The 19,792-nt window shown below is 46.0% G+C and overlaps 1 long non-coding RNA gene across 1 annotated transcript in view; it reads left to right on the top strand.

Annotated features, from left to right (window-relative positions):
* Window positions 1–3,145: 3,145 nt before the first annotated feature.
* LOC117362227 overlaps window positions 3,146–19,792 on the top strand; it is a 189,643-nt gene continuing 172,996 nt past the window's right edge. The window contains exons 1-2 of the long non-coding RNA XR_004539834.1: window positions 3,146–3,348; window positions 3,812–3,989. This is a non-coding gene — a long non-coding RNA (uncharacterized LOC117362227). The remainder of the gene's footprint in view (window positions 3,349–3,811; window positions 3,990–19,792) is intronic.

Here is a 19,792-nt window from a genome sequence, read left to right as displayed (position 1 = left end):
AATAGTTAAAAAAAAAAATAAAAAAGCTACCCATGCAATTAAAAATTGAATCACAATTGTACTTACAATCAGGGTTATAACCTGTTCTTAGTGAGCCTTTTACATAATGAAATACTGTTCGAGAGTTGCATACATTTGAGAACCCTTGAAATAAATAAAATCTTCATTTTAAACAGTATAACCGTATTTATATTTTTTTAAACTGAAAAAGCTCAGTGTGCACGTTTATTATATATATATATTATATACATACATACACACACGCACACATATACTATATTCCTTTTTATTTCAACATTAAAGCAATTACTTTAAGGAAAAAAATTGTGAAAGATTGTCTAATGGACAAGCAAAGTGTAGTTAATGTTTGACATTTTAAACACAGTAGGAATGCAAGCTGCTTTACTAGGTTCTATTTAAACTGGTAGAACTTACATCAACTTCGTCATAATAAACTAAAAGTCTTGAAAAAATAGATATTACAAAGCTTTACATGAACAACAAGCATGAAAAGCAACATCACTTTAACCACACCCAAATTTTCCATCATGGTGTGGAAATGGATCAGTTTCGAAATAAAATGGTCTTAAAATGAAATACAACTTGAAGATTCAGATAATTATGCAAAATATCCAGAAATATTTTTAATAAGGTAAAATTTTGTGCCATAGAATATTAATGAAGGACAAGTATGCCTTCCTATATTTCATAAATTAAATGTGTATATGTATACTATCTATACCTATAGCCATGTATACTATCTATACCTATAGCCAATGTCTATATACACAAACTCATATGATACTTATATGGATATAAAAGAAAACATATAGGGTCTATATCATCTTGTATACATCTTGGGTAAAAAAATATTGTACATCATATATAAGAAATTTGAAGAGAAAATTGTGTCTTTTGTAGCCATTTAGATAAATTTGTTATTCAGCTTAAAAATACTGCACTGAAAATCATGTTTGTCTACAAACACAGGGAAAATAATCAAGGACTGCATTAACAGTTTTGCATTTGAATACTGGCAGTATAAACTGAGAATCCAAACAGGAGTGTTACTAAGAAATTGTTTTACTCCTTAATATGCACATACACTTTTTTTTACAGGTGATATATTTGGACATAATGCCCATACCATACTTCAAAACGGTTTTCTCCCTCAATTTCTCTAAGCTTGCCCTATATTGTTCTTTCAGCTTTCTTGAAATAAAAAAAATAGCATGTCCAGTCAAATTCATGCTCTTGGATAAGGCTGTACTGTATGTAAGGAAATTCAGCGATTCCCTTCCAACCCTTAATCACGTACTAGAACTTTTTCCCCTTATCCACGGCTGTGGGGTTACAGAAGCCTCACCCCCATTACAGTACTTCGACCAGATCCTGTACTGGAAAAAAAAAACACTCCATCAGCCATTAGTTTGAAAAATATACTTCCACCAGCTTTCTATCAAAATGATCTGGGCAGCTAAAAACTACCAGGGGAAATATACAGGACAAGGAGTAAGGAATACTGTTTATGGGAAGAAGTCTCGCCCCCACGGCCCAAACTCTATTATGCTTTGGATATACAGCGAGTTTTCATTCTCTCATGAGCATACACCATGCGCATCTTCCAGCGAAGCATCTACTAATGGAAGAAATACCACATAGGGTTAAAACTATCCAAGACGAAAAAGCAACTCAGCTGCATAAGGGGCTCAGGCACTATTTCACAACTTTTACATGAATAGCAAAAACTTGCTGCGTCCTCATCCAATAAAAGCTGGACAGGAACCAAAAGCTATGATTACCTTGACTACATTTAAAAAAGGTAGGTGAAGCAAGGTGGTGTGTAACAGATGTAATCACTTGCAAGAATTATCCCAGGGTTAACAGGTATTCACTTCTTGCAAAATCTCTCTTCAGCTGACTGATAAGGCAGCTAATTGGATCCCCTTTCTATTAAATCAAACCACTGTGTTGTGTGTCAACCTCGATAAGGGACTTAGCTTTCTCCCTCACAAGTCACCATCAATTTTAAGATATACGTTTATTTATTTTAAAACGTCTCTAACCTGATGTGGAAAATAAGTTTCGTTTATTAATGCAATTTCGGATCTCAGAGGAGATTATAAAATGAAAATATTTGACATATGCTAAATATTAGAGGGCTCAATGTCCTCAGTAAACACACACATACAAAAAAAGAAACTGCAAGAAACGGTTAGAAAAAAGACTCAAATATACATGTAGTCAACGAGAACTACCTGCTTCTAGTAAAAAAATGAATATTTACAAAAATAAACTATTGTGTAATTATTTTAAACTGCCTCTTTATGAGCTTGTTATCCTATACACAGGCTGGTAAAACTGTCATAAAAGGTGAGGTGGATGATAAATGCATTCAATGTGACACCTGACTGGATGCATGCATACATACATACATACATACACACACGTGTTTTCTAATGATACTTATCTACATATAGCACTGTGCATGACAGCATGTAAGGCGGTAGGGGCTAGTACCCCGGTACTGTATGATCCAGCAGCTGCTGCTACTCCTCATCTCCTTCCTCGCTTTTCACTTTCAACTCTGATTACAATTGACAGATACACAGGCAGCCGTAAGCGGCAACTTCTCGTCCCGCTCAAATTTTCTCCCTTAAAATCTCCAAAACGCCAACAAACAGCTCACCTCAGCCCATCTCCTCCTTATCCCCTAATTTTTTAAAATTTTTTAAGATTTTTCCAAGCTACCAAAAAGGTAATTTTTAAACATTTTTCCCCTTCTCTTCCCTTCTTCCTCACCAACCGAGCGCCCCTTCGTCCCGCTGTTGTTTTCCCTTTCGCCGTCTTTTACAGGTCACTCCGCCTCTTCCTGCCGTCTCCTTTCAGACCGGGGTATTTTTAAAAATTTTTTGCAGATTTTTGCAGGTACCCCTTGGCCACTGATAGAGGCTCTAGCCAGCCCCTACTTTCCTCATCTCCGACTATACTGATGCACTCAGTCATTACTCGAAAATGGCGCCGAAAGTGTACAGCTCTTCATTCAAATTTGTTAGAACCAGCCCCGCTGCCCCAGGGCATGCCGGGAATGGGAACTGCTGACTTAAAAAGAAAAAAAAAAATCACAACTGCCGCGGACTTTTACTATCGAAATAAGTCTTCCTCCGCCTCTAATCGCTACACATACAGTGTAAAATTATCGATGAAGAGTCTAGCGCTCTGCTCTTATGCACGCCCCTGCCACCTCACCCCCAACTCCGCCTTCCTAAACCAACCGCCGTTAACGGATTCAGCGGAGGGGTTGATTGTGCTTGTTCCCTCTTTTACCTATCTGCTGGGCATCTCAAGGTAAACTAGGCAACGAGCAAGAGAGAGTGAGAGAAACAAAGGATATTTTTTTTTTTTGAGGGGGGGAAATATACTCCGCCTTTTTATTCACTATTCCCTCCCCTTAGTGTCAGCGGGCTCTCTGTCACTCAGACTCAGGTTAGGTTGGTGGCTGCAGGTGACTTGTGGTGTGAATAACTTTATTTATTTATTTTTAAATTATGCTTGGATGTGTATTTACTTTCGTCGTAAGGATACTTTATGATGTGAAGAGCTAACACCAAAAAGCAGTCGTGTGCCACTGTACAGCAGGTTTAACAGATACAACAGAGGCAAAAAGCAAGGGACGGATTTATGGGATCCTCTGGATTCCCCCGGATCCTCTAAAAAATAAAAATAAAAATTTGACTGTTTCCCGACTGTATCATAAATAAGAGTACTAATGACATGTTAACGGTTTGGGTTTTTTCCCCTGTTCCTTTAGATGACTGTAAGGCTGTGCATGAGTCCTCTGCAATTTCCTCAGTGTTCACCTTAAAAGCCATCCCCTCTCAAGGTAAGCCGCCACGCTGATGTATGACATCAGTTTGCGTCACAGGGGGTGTGACTCACGGCGCAAGTGTTCACATTAAAAGCCTTCTTCCCTCGTGCTGACATCTAATGTAAGTGTCAAAGGATCTGTGTTTTTCTTTTACACTGTCCCTTTTCTTTGCTTTCGGCTTGTAGGTGTCAGGGAAGCAAATCTTCACCCCTTGCACCATGAAAGTTTATATTTGGTCTTGCGGGGATTAAAGGCTGACCGTTGCATCCCTGTATTTGAGACCAAGGTTTACTCTCCTAAAAGTAAACATGTGGTCTCTGATAGGCTGCCATTGTGGAATGTTTTAACGGTTGCTCTCGTCTGGTTTGCACAGATTATGTGTCTCACAGTAGGTTGGTTTTACTGAACACGAGGAATCCTGAATTTCTGCGCTCCTCCCATCACTCCTGCCAGGTTGCGGGAGTGATGGAAGCTATGGACATTGCTTGCATTTCTGTTATGATTAGAATGTATGGTGTTCTGGGATGTTGTGTGCTGTTCTTGCTCTGACAAAACAACCCAAGTATTTGTGTTATTTTAATGTAATCCACATAGTGCTAGATTTGTGGAATATAAACGTTTTAAATAAATTATTTATAAATCTTATTTGAACAAAATGCTTGCCCAAAGCAGTGTACATAAAACAATCAACATAATGAGACAGAGAAGGGAAAGTGGAAGAGGTGACTGGGGCTTACTGCCTCACAGTTATGGTGTTCAAAGCCTGACTCGTTAAAGCTCCAGTATATGATGCTGGCTCAGTCCTGTAATCTTTGTTGAACACACAGGGCCTCTTTTATCAAGCAGAATAGTGTAGGCCAGTAAATGCAGCACCGTAAATGTACCAAAGTCCATAAGAATTGAATGAACAGTGCATTTACCATGGCAGCATCATTACTGCAGCTTTGAAAAGGGGCCTATAGTTAGAGACAGTTCTGTGCCCTGTAACCTTCCACAGGCTCATTGGTGTGTGAAAAGAGAGCAAGATGGGGGTGGAGATTGCAAGAAATGAAAAATAAGCAAATGGAGAAGAAGAGCAGGAGGTGAGGGGATGGTGAAGAGAGAGAAAATTAGTCCTACTTGAGTAAGAAAGTCAGGATATTTTTAAATACATACAGATTTACCTTAATAGCTTTTATGAACTTTGTCTAAACCTTTTTTTAAACCCAGCTATGCTATGCTTTTGCAAAAGAGGTTATAAGTGAAAAATAATATTTTCTCTGATTTGTTTTCAGTTTCCTACTTAGTAATGTTATACTGTGTCTCGTAGTAGAGAATGACAGAGGGACAAATTTTTCCCTGTCCCCACGGGAACTCATTTTATCCCAGGACAAGCAGGCAGCTATTCTCACTAGTGGGTGATGTCATCCGACAGAGCCCCGACACGGACATCTTGAAAGCATGTCTTGCTTGAAGAAACTTAGAAGTTTCGAGATGCCCGCATCGCGCATGCGCCAGTGCCTTCCCGCCCGATGTACCGGGCGTGTCTCCTCAGTTCTTTTCTTTCCGCGGAGCTGAGAAGTTTGTCTTCATTCTGCGCTGACTGAATTTCAGTTTTTTTGCCTTCTTAACCCGCGTTTATATTTATTTCTTTGACTTTATTTCAATTTTACTTTATTTTTCTAAAAAAAAAAAAACTTTAAATTATTTCTTCCGGCGGTTCGGCCGGGCCGGCCTCGTGGCTGCGGCCTAGCGCCTTCGACCTTGCAGCGTCGATTTTCCGGCCTATGTCCCGACCAATCACCGGTTTTAAAAAGTGCAGCAAGTGCCAGCGTGCAATTTCGCTGACGGACCCACACCGACGCTGCCTTCAGTGTCTTGGTCCGGAACACGTTCCGAAATCGTGCCGGCCTTGTTCCACGCTCACTGCGCGCTCGTTTAAGCGGCGCTGCTTGCTCTGGGAGTCGAAGTTCAAGATGGAGACTGCCAAGGACATCTCTGCTGCTACGGCTGTTGAGGTTTCGCCGATCCATTCGAAACCTACATCTGCGACTCCTGCATCGAGCATCGTGAAGCCCGCATCGTTTGCCCCGGCTTCAGCTTCAAGTTCAGCATCGGCGCCTGCCTCCGTCTCCTCGGTTCAGGTACCGCCTTCCACTGTCCCTCCCGTGGTCATCAAAGTGCCTAAAGCTAGCAAGCAGAAGCACTTGGCCACGAAGGAACGCGAAGACCGTGCAAGAGGACCCCCTTTCGGTGCGGATCCCTCCATATCGGCTTCGCTTCGATCCCTGCTAGAAGCTCAGTTTGTCGAGCTTATGCGCACTATGGGACCCCGGCTTATCGCCAACATTCAAGGTGAGATTCCGACCCCGGTTTCAGAGGGCGGTCCGCCCCCTCCCCCTCCTCCTCGTCGTTCGATCTCTCTACTCGACGAGGGGGATCGGCGGAGGGCGGCGGAATCCTCCAGGAGGGCTTCCCTTCCGGAGATGCCACCTTTGGAGCCCATCACACCCCCACGCCAACAGGGTGCTAGGGCGGCTCCTGATAATCGTAGTCCTGGGCATACTGCATCGCAGGAGGAGTTCTTCCGCACTCCATACCAGACATGGGTGGCGCTGCGTGAATCCGCATCTCTGCCACCTCTGCGATCCACTGCATCGAGCCCTATCCATTCCTTTGAGGCTTCGAAGGATCAATCGATGCATAGAAGATCTCGTTCTCCGTCCCGTCACCGGGAGGGGCATCGATCTCGGCACTCTTCTCGGCACTCCTCACGTCATTCGGAGGTGTCTCCGCAGAAGAAGATCCAGCGTTTGGGGTATTCCTCGTCGGATGTGTCCCAGCCGGAGGGGCCAGAGTATGAGGAACCATCTACCTCCTATTCTCCATGCCGATCTCAGCTCTTCCTGGACCCGGAGGCTTCCACGTCTTCTAGTCCATCTCGTCGGCCGGCCTTGGCAGACCAACTGTCTTTCTCATCCTTTCTCCGACAGATGGCGGATGACTTGGATGTGACTTTGGACACTGGGTCCAAATATTCTAAAGAGTATTTGGACACCATGCATTTACCTCACCCTCCGGCGGAGACACTTCGGCTTCCTCTACACAAGCTGCTGGACCAGACTTTCATGCGCTGTTTTGAGACACCGTATTCCTTGCCTGCAGTTCCCAGTAAACTGGATGCTCGATACCGCATCGTTCACCACAAGGGGTTTGAGGGAGCTCAACTTTCTCATCAGTCCCTTCTGGTCGAGTCTTCTCTCAAGCGTTCTCATCCCTCCCAAGTCTATGCTTCCGTGCCTCCGGGCAGGGAGGGGAGAACGATGGACAAATTTGGTAGACGTATCTATCAAAACTCGATGATGGCGACTCGAGTGCTCAATTACAATTTTTTCTTCTCTTCATATTTGGATTTCTTCTTGCCGGTGCTCCGCAAGTTCATCCCTTTCATCGATGCTCAGGCTCGTTTCCAGTTTGAAGAGGTGGTGGCGACCCTGTCCCAGTTGCGGCTGCAGCTGATGCAATCCTCCTACGATGCCTTCGAGCTCTCGGCACGTGCTGCGGCCTGTTCGGTCGCCATGCGTCGCCTGGCGTGGCTTCGCACCATTGATATGGATCCGAACCTCCAAGACAGACTTGCTAATGTGCCTTGTGCGGGAGCGGATCTGTTCGATGAGTCTATCGAGACTGTTACTAAAAAGCTTTCGGACCATGAGAAGTCTTTTCAGTCTATTCTGCGACCTAAGCCGAAGCCTCAGCAGTCTCGTCCCTCTAGACCGCCTCAAATCTACCAGCGGCGTTATCAACCGAGGCAGACTCCTCCTGCGAGACAGCCTGCGAAGAGACAGCCTCCCCAGAAGACTCAGCAGAAGCCTCAGATGCCGGCTGCACCCAAGGCTCCTCAGCCTTTTTGACTCTCTTCCAGGGAGCATAACCGACGTTCTGTCTTCCCCTGTTTTTCCCATAGGGGGTCGTCTCCATCATTTTTGTCATCGATGGGAGTCAATCACCACAGACCTTTGGGTCCTTACCATCGTAATAGAGGGATACTCTCTTCATTTCCAACGGGTCCCCCCGGACCACCCTCCAAGAGAGTATCCTTCCAACTTAACGCAGACCGCTCTTCTTCTCCAGGAGGCTCAGGCTTTGCTTCGGCTTCGGGCCGTCGAGCCGGTCCCGTTAGATCAGCAAAACCAAGGGTTTTACTCCCGGTATTTCCTGGTTCCGAAGAAGACGGGCGATCTGCGGCCCATTTTGGACCTTCGAGTCCTCAACAAGTTTTTGGTCAAGGAGCGGTTCCGTATGCTGACCCTTGCCTCTCTCTATCCCCTCCTCGAGCAGAACGATTGGTTATGCTCTCTGGACCTCAAGGAGGCCTACACTCACATCCCGATTCATCCAGCCTCCCGCAAGTTCCTCAGATTTCGGGTGGGACATCTACATCTGCAGTATCGAGTGCTTCCATTCGGCCTTTCCTCTTCGCCCAGAGTCTTCACGAAGTGTCTGGTGGTGGTGGCCGCTGCACTCCGGAACATGGGTCTCCAGGTGTTTCCATACCTCGACGACTGGCTCATCAAGGCCCCGTCGGCTCCAGAGGTCATTTCGGCGACCTTGACTACGATTTGTTTTCTGCAGAACTTGGGCTTCGAGATCAACTTTCCCAAGTCACATCTTCAGCCCACCCAGACTCTCCCCTTCATCGGGGCGGTCCTGGATACCATCCAACTTCGAGCTTTCCTTCCTCCTCAGCGCATGGATGCTCTTCTTCTCCTCTGCCAGTCGGTGTCTTCTCGCCCGTCCATCTCAGCGAGACACATGATGGTCCTCTTGGGTCACATGGCATCCACAGTTCATGTGACGCCTTTTGCCAGACTACATCTCAGAATTCCTCAATGGACCTTGGCATCTCAGTGGACTCAGGTGTCCGACCCGTTGTCCCGCCACATTGTAGTCACTCCTGCTCTACGGCAGTCTCTTCTCTGGTGGATGACCTCTTCGAATTTATCCAGAGGTTTACTGTTTCACTCTCCTCCCCACCAGAAAGTTCTCACCACCGATTCATCGAACTATGCATGGGGAGCTCATCTGGATGGTCTTCGCACTCAGGGGTTCTGGACCAGTGCGGAACGACTCCATCAAATCAATCTTCTGGAGCTCAGAGCCATCTTCAATGCTCTTCAAGCTTTTCAACATCTGCTTCACGACATGGTGGTCCTAATTCGCACCGACAATCAGGTCGCCATGTATTATGTCAACAAACAAGGGGGCACGGGCTCGGCCCCTCTTTGCCAGGAAGCTCTTCGAGTCTGGGATTGGGCGGTCCGCCACAACACCTTCCTCAGGGCTGTCTACATTCAGGGGACAGACAATGTCTTGGCAGACAAATTGAGTCGTCTTCTCCAACCTCACGAATGGACGCTCCATTCCAAGCCCCTTCATCAGGTCTTTGCACAGTGGGGGACGCCTCAGATAGACCTCTTTGCAGCCCCCCACAACTTCAAGCTGCCTCAGTTTTGCTCCAGGATCTACACTCCTCATCGCCTCGAGGCAGACGCCTTTCTTCTGGATTGGGGGAATCGCTTCCTATATGCGTTCCCTCCATTTCCTCTCATTCAGAAGACTCTGGTCAAGTTGAGATCAGTCCATGCCACCATGATTCTAATTGCTCCTCGGTGGCCCAGACAACCTTGGTTCTCCCTTCTACTTCAACTCAGCAGCAGGGAGCCAATACTTCTTCCAGTGTTTCCTTCACTACTCACTCAACATCAAGGTTCACTTCTTCATCCCAATCTGCAGTCCCTCCACCTGACAGCTTGGTTCCTTTCAACATAACTCCTCACCAGTTTTCTCAAGCAGTGAGGGAGGTCTTGGAGGCTTCCAGGAAGCCTGCTACTCGACAATGCTACTCCCAAAAATGGACTAGATTCTCCTCCTGGTGTATTTCCAATGCCACGGAACCTCAGCGAGCTTCCCTTTCTTCTGTACTGGATTACCTTCTACACCTATCTCAGTCTGGTCTCAAATCTACCTCCATACGAGTCCACCTGAGTGCTATTGCGGCTTTCCATCAGCCTTTACAGGGGAAACCTTTGTCTGCTCATCCTGTGGTTTCCAGATTTATGAAAGGTCTTTTTCATGTCAACCCTCCTATCAAACCTCCTCCTGTGGTTTGGGATCTCAATGTTGTCCTGTCTCATCTCATGAAGCCTCCGTTTGAACCTCTCAACAAGGCTCCACTTAAGTATCTCACCTGGAAGGTCGTTTTTCTGGTGGCCCTCACGTCTGCTCGCCGGGTCAGTGAGCTTCAGGCCCTAGTGGCGGATCCACCGTTCACTGTATTCCATCATGACAAGGTGGTTCTTCGTACTCATCCGAAATTCCTGCCTAAAATGGTCTCTGAATTTCACATCAACCAATCCATCGTGCTTCCAGTGTTCTTTCCAAAGCCTCATTCTCATCCTGGGGAAGCTGCTTTGCACACTCTGGACTGTAAACGTGCTTTAGCTTTCTACTTGGATCGCACAAAGCCGCACAGAACTGCTCCTCAACTTTTCGTCTCCTTTGATCCAAACAAGTTGGGACGACCTGTATCGAAGCGCACCATCTCTAACTGGATGGCGGCTTGTATCTCTTCCTGCTATGCCCAGGCTGGATTATCCCTTCCCTGTAAGGTCACAGCCCATAAGGTCAGAGCAATGGCAGCCTCTGTAGCCTTCCTCAGATCGACACCGATTGAGGAGATATGTAAGGCTGCCACTTGGTCCTCGGTTCACACATTCACCTCTCATTATTGTCTGGATACTTTCTCCAGACGGGATGGACAGTTTGGCCAAACAGTGTTACAAAATTTATTCTCTTAAGTTGCCAACTCTCCCACCATCCCATTGGGGTTAGCTTGGAGGTCACCCACTAGTGAGAATACCTGCCTGCTTGTCCTGGGATAAAGCAATGTTACTTACCGTAACAGTTGTTATCCAGGGACAGCAGGCAGCTATTCTCACGTCCCACCCACCTCCCCTGGGTTGGCTTCTCAGGCTAGCTACCTGAACTGAGGAGACACGCCCGGTACATCGGGCGGGAAGGCACTGGCGCATGCGCGATGCGGGCATCTCGAAACTTCTAAGTTTCTTCAAGCAAGACATGCTTTCAAGATGTCCGTGTCGGGGCTCTGTCGGATGACATCACCCACTAGTGAGAATAGCTGCCTGCTGTCCCTGGATAACAACTGTTACGGTAAGTAACATTGCTTTCCCATCCGTCCCAGTGAGCAGTGGCGTACTAAGGGGTGCAGCCTTAGTGGGGGTGCACAGCCGGCAAGGTCCGGAAAACTCTACCGGGCCGATCAGCCTGCTGCCTCTCCCCGACGTCAATTCTGCCGTCGGAGAGGAAGTTTGGGCCAGCCAATCGCTGCCTAGCTGGGCGGAACTTCCTCTCCGACGGCAGAATTGACGTCGGGGAGAGGAAGGCTGGTCAGCCCGACACAGGGAAGACGAGCTTGGGTGGAGGCGGCTTTAGAAGGTGTCACTGAAAAAAAAAAAAGGCCAGAACTGGGTCACTGAAGGCAGCATGTTTACTTCATTCATGCTGCCGGTGGCCCGAAGAGTTGCAGCAGTGCTGCTGGGAAGAACGATGAGCAAGCACCGGATCCTGCCCGTGGGGGGGGGGGGAGGAATAGCATGGGGAGGGTAAGAGAGATGCTGGAACGCGGGGATGGGGAGAAAACACAGAACACCTGAAAACTACACTGGAAACAGTGGATAAATGGATGATAGACCACAAGTTGAAGCTGAACTCTGACAAAACCAAATTCTTATTACTAGAGAAAGACAAAAAACCATCCCTAACAGAACTGGAAGTAAACTCAATCAAGTACCCTATACAGAACTCCCTCAAAATCCTTGGAATACACTTAGACAGATGCTGTACAATGCAAACACAAATCCAAAAAATCACCCAAAAAGCATTCTTCACAATGCGAAATTTAAGAAAAATCAGAAAATTCTTTAAAAAAGACCAATTCAGGATCATTGTCCAATCCATGGTACTAAGTATCGTCGACTATTGCAACAGCCTCTACTTACCCTGCTCGACCAACACAATAAAAAAACTACAGACCATCCAGAACACAGCCCTCAGACTCATATATTCACTCAGCAAATACGACCACATTACCAATGCATACCTAGAATCCCACTGGCTACCAATAAAAGCAAGAATACAATTCAAACTCTACTGTCTCATTTTCAAAGTAACCCATGGCACGGCACCCAGTTACCTAAATAACCGTTTTCACTACTACCACCCACCAAGAAAAAGGAGAACACAGAACCTCTTCACCTATCCACCACTCAACGGTACCTGTCGTAAGAAACTCTATGACAACCTCCTGGGGACACAGGCAGCCAAAATAGACTCTGACATCTCTAAATTACTGACCAAAACAACAGACATAAAAGAGTTCCGCAAAGAAATAAAAACACTACTGTTCAAAAAATATCTCCCATCACTCTAACCACCGCCCAACGAGTTCCCATTCAACGACTTCGGAATCACTCATCCATATTATCTCTTTGTCTGTGATCAAGAATGTACTGAAACTCTTCTACATTACACCCGACTTAACTGATCGAGTTGACATGTATTACCTCTGCAAAATGCATTATCTTCTGCTATATGTATTATCTTCTGTCATAAGTAATATCTTCTGTGAAATTGTAATATCATAACTCTTCACTGTTCCTGTAACTTACTCCTATCCTGAAATGTAATTCTACTGGAATGTCCCAGATATTTTCTATATTGTAATCCGCCTAGAACCGCAAGGCACAGGCGGAATAGAAATCCGTAATGTAATGTAATGTAATGTAAAAGATGCCAGGGAAGCAAGGGAAGGGGCTGATAGAGATGCCAGACCACGGGAGGGAGGAAGGAAAGGGGGGAAGAAAGATTGGATGCACAGTCAGAAGAAGAAAGTGCAACCAGAGACTCACCAGGCAACAAGGTAGAAAAAATGATTTATTTAGTGATCAAAATGTGTCTGAATTTATATCTGCTCTTTTTATTTTGCACTATGGCCCCCCTTTTACTAAACCACTATAGCGGTATGAGTGTCAAGAGCAGCCCTGGGCTATTGTGCTTTAGTAAAAAGGGAGGGGGGTATTTGTCTGTTTTTGTATGGTTGTTACTGAGGTGACAGTGCAGTATGCCTTGACCTCTTTGAAAAAAATCCAGACTATGAATAATAATTAACATTTTCTCAGTGTACAGTGTGCTTTGTGGTTTTTTTTAAAATTTTATTGTTGATAGATCATTTTGACTTGGTCATTTTAAATGTAGCTCGCAAACCCAAAAAGTGTGGGCACCCCTGAGCTAGAGCATTGAAGTTGCGTGTTTCTGCCGTAAAGGTCATCTCTGATGCAACTGGAAGTTGCATCAGAGACAACCTTTACAGCAGTCATATGCAACTACAACACTCCGGCTGCTGTAAGAAGGCAGTTTAGACATCACCGGCCACAGGGCAGGGAGGTTTGTCAGACCGGGCCTGTTGTCCAGGCCAGGGGGGGGAAGCGCCACGAAGGTAAGGGGCAGTGAGGGAGAAAGGAAGAAAAGGTGGGGTGGAGAGGAAAACAGCGCTGAAAGCACATGGGGAAGACAGAAGGGGGAGAAGTACGCTGAAAGCACATGGGGAAGTCAGAGGGGGGAGAAGTACGCTGAAAGCACATGGGGAAGACAGAGTGGGAAGAAGATGCTGAATGGAAATGGGGAACAGAGAGTGGGGAGAAGATGCTTAAGGGAAATGAGGAACAAAGAGTGGGGAGAAGATGCTACAGGAAAATGGGGAAGAGAGAGTGGGGAGAAGACGCTGAAGGGAAATGGGGAAGAGAGAGTTGGGAGAAGACGCTGGCAGGGAAGAAGACAGAAATGCCAGACTATGGGAGGAGCGGAAGAAGATGGGTGCCAGACCAATTTGGAAGGAGGGAGAAAGGGAGAAGCACAGTAACAGAGCAAATGGAAGATGCAGAGAGAAGAGGGACAGTGGATGGAAGGAAGAGAGTAACAAGAAGATGAGGAAAGCAGAAACCAGAGAAGACAAAGGTAGAACAAAAATTTTCTATTTATTTATTGCTTTAGGAGACCTGTGTCACTGTTTCTGTGGTGTTGCACTGTATGCAGAGTCCAGCTTCTTGCTGGTTCAATTTAACCTTTGTCTATGTATTTCTATTTTATCCCCCCTTTTTACAAAACTGTGGAGCATTTTTTAGCGCCAGCCGTGGTGGTAGCAGCTCTGATGCTCAGAATTCTATGAGTGTTGGAGCTTTTACCACCGTGGCTAAAATTCACACTACAGTTTTGTAAAAGGGGGAGGGGTTAGTTTGTGATGACATATTCCATACTAGGCGAAGGTGTTTTCTGTGTTCTGTGTGTTCGAAAGACATGGTTTTCTGTTAGGATTGACGGTGTAGGATTGATCTGTACTAGTCTGGCTTGTTTAGTTTTACAATGGGTGTATTGATGTTGTACTGCTCACTGCAGTATGTAAGATGCTGCCTTTTCCTAGGTACTCATGTGTGACATGTGGCTTGTTACTAAAAATCATGTTTTTTGTACAGATGGGGGGGTGCCAAAAAATGATGGGCCCCATGTGTCACATATGCTAGGTACGCCACTGCCGGTGAGTTCTTTTCCTATCCCTGTTCAATTCCTGCAATCTCTGTCCTCATCTGCACAAACCTCAAACACTTTAAAATCATAAGTATCCAAGGCTTGTGCAGTTAAGGCAGAGCTTAATGGATTGGGGCAGGGACAGGATGGAAAAATTGAGTTCCTGTAGGAATGGGGACAAATTTGTCCCTGTGTAATTTTGTATCCTGTAGTATTAATGCTGTTGAAAAGCCGGCCTATTGCCTCGGGTATTTCACATCAGCAGATTGTAGCCTCTTAGACCAAGGACTTATTTGGAGATATGGGATGAAAACTGTTTTTTTGCTTAGTTTTCCATAGGAAATTTTCCATTTCTAAAATTCATTGTTTCTTAAATGGATGTGAATGCAATATTAGGCAAGTGTTTGAGCTAGTTTCATATTTAACATCATTTAGAGCAGTGTCCCGCAAACATTTTCAAGCCATGGCACACTAAAGGTAGTGGCCAAGGCTCGAGGCACCTGTAAGTATGCGGATATCGCTGTGATGATATCACGCGCATGCGTAACATCATCATGCCGATATCTGTGTGTGTGTGTATGTGAAGTCCATCCAGGCGGGCCCTGAGACACCAGTGGGGAGTGTCAGAATGGAAGAGGGCCAGAGAGAAGGATAGGTGCTGGTGCCCACTGATTGCCTATAGGATGTGCCTCTTGCCATGAGAGGGTGATTTTATAAACATTTTATACTAATGATTTTCAACCCAGTCCTTGGCATACACCAGGCCAATCAGATTTTCAGGATATCCACAATGAATATAAATGAGAGAAATTTTCATACAATGGAGATAATGCATGCATATCTATCACATACATATCCGGAAAATCTGACTGGTCCCGAGGACTGTTTTACATATGGAAAATGTCTATAATAAAATAATTGCATAGGTGACAACATGTATAGTATAAACATACACATGCTAACAAGATAATCTCTACTCTTAGTCTGCACTTGCATAGGCATCCTTGGGGGGATGACATTGGTCCAAAACTGGCATAGTGAGGCTGTGGTACTCCAAAAATACAAGCAAATTTGCAGATATACAAGTGCTGACATGTTATAAAGTAGGCTGAAATAAAATTTACAAGCACATATCAACTGAATTTCAAAAAAACAACTTCAGTTTTGATTTTTATAAATTGTTTTGTGAAATGTGATGGCATCAATGTGACTTTTGGATCAGTTTTTGAATAGAAAATGACCCAGGATTTAGAGTAGATATATTTCAGATTTAAAAAAAATTAATATTCACTTTGGGGTCCTTTTACTAAAGCGTGCTAGCCGTTTTAGTGTGCGCTAAAATAGCTAGCGCACCTTAGTAAAAGGACCTCAATTAAGCTTTATTCCAGGACAAGCAGGCAGTATATTCTCACATATGGGTGACGTCACTGACGGAGCCCCGGTACGGACCACTTTAAAAGTGCATCGCCACTTTAAGATCTTAGAAAGTTCATGATAGCCTGAACTGCGCATGCGCGAGTGCCTTCCCACCCGACGCAGGGTGTGCGGTCCCTCAGTTTTTTCGTTTCCGCAGAGCTAAGTCGTCACGTTTTCAACAACTGTTGAAAAAATTTTCGTTTCGCTGCCTTCCCGCTCTCGCAACTTCTGACTTTTCAGTCAGTTTTCTATTCTTTTATTTTTCTTCTTTTGTTTTATTAAAAAAAAAACCCCCCAAGATATTTTATATTCTTTGTTTTTTATTTTCCTGTTGTGGGCTTCAGTTCGGCAGGCCTTTATGGATCGCCCTAGCTTATGTTTCTCCTATGGCTATCTTACCGTTCCTAGCCCTTCCACTGATAATTCTCATGGGCAGTTGCTGTGCTTCGGCACTTGTGGTCATCGCCATCCACCGCTGCTTATCGCAGTGTGGGGCCCTGGACCTTGCCGATTTTTGCTTCCTCTGCTTTTTTCTTCAGCAGAGCATTTCCACTTCACTTCAACAGCAGCTCCTGTTCCGCGCCATCAGGAATTCAGTGCCCACTGCTTTTCCGACACTGGGCCATATTAATCAAGCCCGCACCGACATCGAGAGTGGATTTCCTTATGCTGTCTGCGGTGCCGCACCTCCAGTGGGTAAGTTGGCTGTCTAACTTTTCCCTGCTCTCTATGGGCTTTGGGTCATAGCAGTGAGTCTAATCCTGCCGACCTCTAACAGCCCTACCTGTTGCTCCACTTCGGTATCGATGAGTGCCTTGATACCGGCATTCTCATCTCCGGAGTGTCGAGCGGTGCCGAAGGTACCAGCTGAAAAAGGCCAATGGTACCGGTGCTTTTCTCTAATGCAGCGCATAACGCAATTGCTGCAAGAGGACTTACGGGGGGATTTTCTGCTGCTTATGCCGATTCCCATGTTGACATCAACTCTCTTGGTGCCGGTTCAGTCTGAGCCATCGCCTCCGGTGGTACCTACCAGGGAGTTTTCAGTAGCGGCACCGATTCCGGTAGCGGCACCGACGTCGATGGCCTCCCAACACCAATCTTCTTTTCCTCCATATCGGTACCGTCTACCAAAGATCTTCGCAAGTCAAAACATTTGGAGCTTTTGGTACCATCTGTTCAGCACCGCCCCGCATTGCTAGAGATTCATATCTCTCGGGGGGTTTTGAACAGGAACTTTTGCTCTTCGACATCGAAGGTTCCTCAGTGAGTAATTCTACTTGCCTTTCTTCTCAGGAAGCTCCTTTACCACATTTCTCCTGGAGATGTTGGGGCTTTATCCATTCCTTTAGTGGCAGATTCTAAAGCATTTAAACAATTCTTAGATACTTTAATTTTAATCAGCCACTCAGGGAGTTCTTCCAACTTTGCAACTCTGCTTAGAGTACCGGTGGCTTCCTGCTCTTTGGACTACCAATACAGGATGGTTCCCTTTTCAGATTTGATGCACCTCCACTCCCTTATACATCTCTTCTCAGGAGTGAGTGTCTGTGCCTTTGTACCTCCTAGCGGAGAGGTCAAGACTCTACATTTGGTGCAACAACTCCTAGTTTTGTCAACATTTTATTTCAAGTGCATGGTTGGATCAGCATAGGCCGCCTTTGCCTTGGTTTCTCGTGCGGCAGCATTGTCAGTTGAAGCACCTTGCCTGGCTTAGGGGGGTCTCAGCTGGCCATTGCACACCATGATAGCCTCCTAACTGCACCTTGTTTAGGAGACAAATTATTGCCCTTTCATGGAAAAGGCTACTCAAATGTTCTCTGCTGCGAGCCCAAATAGGACACTCTGGGCATATCCACCATGGAGCCTCCTCCTTCTCAGCCCTTTACACTTTTGATTCTGTTCCAGTCTCAATCCAGGAGACAGTCACAACAGCAACCATGTCAGCAACAACACAGCCCATAGGCTGTTCGTACATATTCATAAAGCCTTTTATCCCAGGACAAGCAGGCAGGTATTCTCACATATGGGTGACGTCATCGACGGAGCCTGGATGCGGATGCCTCGCAAGCAGACTTGCTTGAAGAAACTCAAAGTTTCGAGTCGCCTGCACTGCGCATGTACGAGTGCCTTCCCGCCCAGTGCAGGGCGCGTCTCCTCAGTTCTCAGTTTTCCGCGGAGCCGAGAAGTATCTGCATGTTTGACTCTCTGCGTTTAACTTCGTTCCTCTGTGCCTTCTCTCAACCGCGGTTTGTGTTTTTTTCCTCACGAATTGCTGTTTTTAGTTTATTTCTTTTATTTTAGTTAAAAAAAAAATTTTTTTTCTTCTTCCGTTCGTTTTCCGGGACAGGCCGCTCAGCGCAGCCCGAGGGCTTTGATTTGCGGCGGCTATTTTTCCTTCTATGTCCCAGCATGCTACGGGCTTCAAGAGGTGTAGCAAGTATCAGCGCGCGATCTCTCTTACGGACCCTCACGGACGCTGCCTTAAGTGCCTTGGGCCAAAACATCATCCTAGGTCGTGCCTGCCTTGCCAAAAACTTCAGCCTCGTGCTTTCAAGCGTCTTTGCATTTTGGTAGATAAGCTTTTCGAGATGGAATCTCCTACTGATCCCTCGACTTCGAAGGCGTCTTTGGCCTCGACTTCCACCGAGGCTCCTTCTGCGCCTACTGCTTCCACCTCGAGCCTCATCAGACCTTCGTCGTTTGCAGCGGCTCTTGCTTCGACGTCATCTGCTGTATCTTCCCCTGTTTCCTCAGGTCAGATAGCTCAGCAGTCGGTTCCGCTGGTGGTGATTAAAGTGTCTAAGACTCCAAGTCAAAGCACTCTCACACTACCTCGAAGGAACCTCCAGCCAAAGCAGGTGGTCCGGTTTCAGGCGCGGATCCATCCATTCTTTCCAGACCATGTTAGAGAAGCAGTTTATTCAGTTCCTTACTAACATGGGAACCAAACTGCTTCCTCTTATCCAGCCTGGGCATTCAGCAGACTCTTGCGAGGTCGAGCTGCTTCCTTTGCCCCAGTCTGAACTTACACACTCTTTGCAAGGAGCAGAGTCTCTGAGAGTGTCTGGTCTGCCATCCAAGCACGAAAAGCAAGGAGCAGATTCTTCGCGAGTGCCTCGACGAGAATCCTCACATTCTAAACAAGGAGCAGAGTCTGAGAGTGCATCGAGGTTCCTCCACCAAGCCTCTGCAGCTTTGATCTACAGCCTCTAGTCCTATTCATACATTGGCATCGGCTGCCTACGTCTCTGAGGCGAAATCTCCTCGATCCTCAAGATCTGGTTCCAGACACAGTTCTCACCGCCATTCGAGACCTTCATCGAGGCATCCTTCCAGGCATAGTTCTTCTTCTCATGACAGACCATCTTCATCGAGGCATCCTTCCAGGCATAGTTCTTCTTCTCATGACAGACCATCTTCATCGAAGCCTCGATCTACTCCAACCTCGACCAGACCACTGACTCCTCGTTCGAGGTCTCCGATGCTGGACCTCGAGGATGTTCCGGTCTCGATTGCCTCGTCCAAGTCACCAGGTTCCTTTGATGCCTTTTTCCCTGCCGAAGCTTCTTCTTCGACACAGGCTGCCTCGACGTCCTCGAGTCCTTCTCGAGGCAAAGCATTGGCAGATAAGCTATCTTTCTCGTCTTTCCTGTGACAGATGGCTGTAGACTTGTATTCAATTGGATACTGGCTCCAAATATTCTAAGGAGTATCTCAAAGTCATGCATCTTCCTCAACCTCCGGCAGAGTCTCTTAAGCTTCCACTTCATAAGCTTTTGATCAGACTTTTGGTCATTGCATGGAAACACCTTTTTCCATACCAGCTGTTCCAGGAAAATTGGATTCCAGATATAAGATTGTGCT

Source organism: Geotrypetes seraphini, chromosome 6 (genome assembly GCF_902459505.1).
Source record: "Geotrypetes seraphini chromosome 6, aGeoSer1.1, whole genome shotgun sequence".
Classification (NCBI taxonomy): domain Eukaryota; kingdom Metazoa; phylum Chordata; class Amphibia; order Gymnophiona; family Dermophiidae; genus Geotrypetes; species Geotrypetes seraphini.
This window is presented reverse-complemented; position numbering and strand designations above follow the sequence as displayed.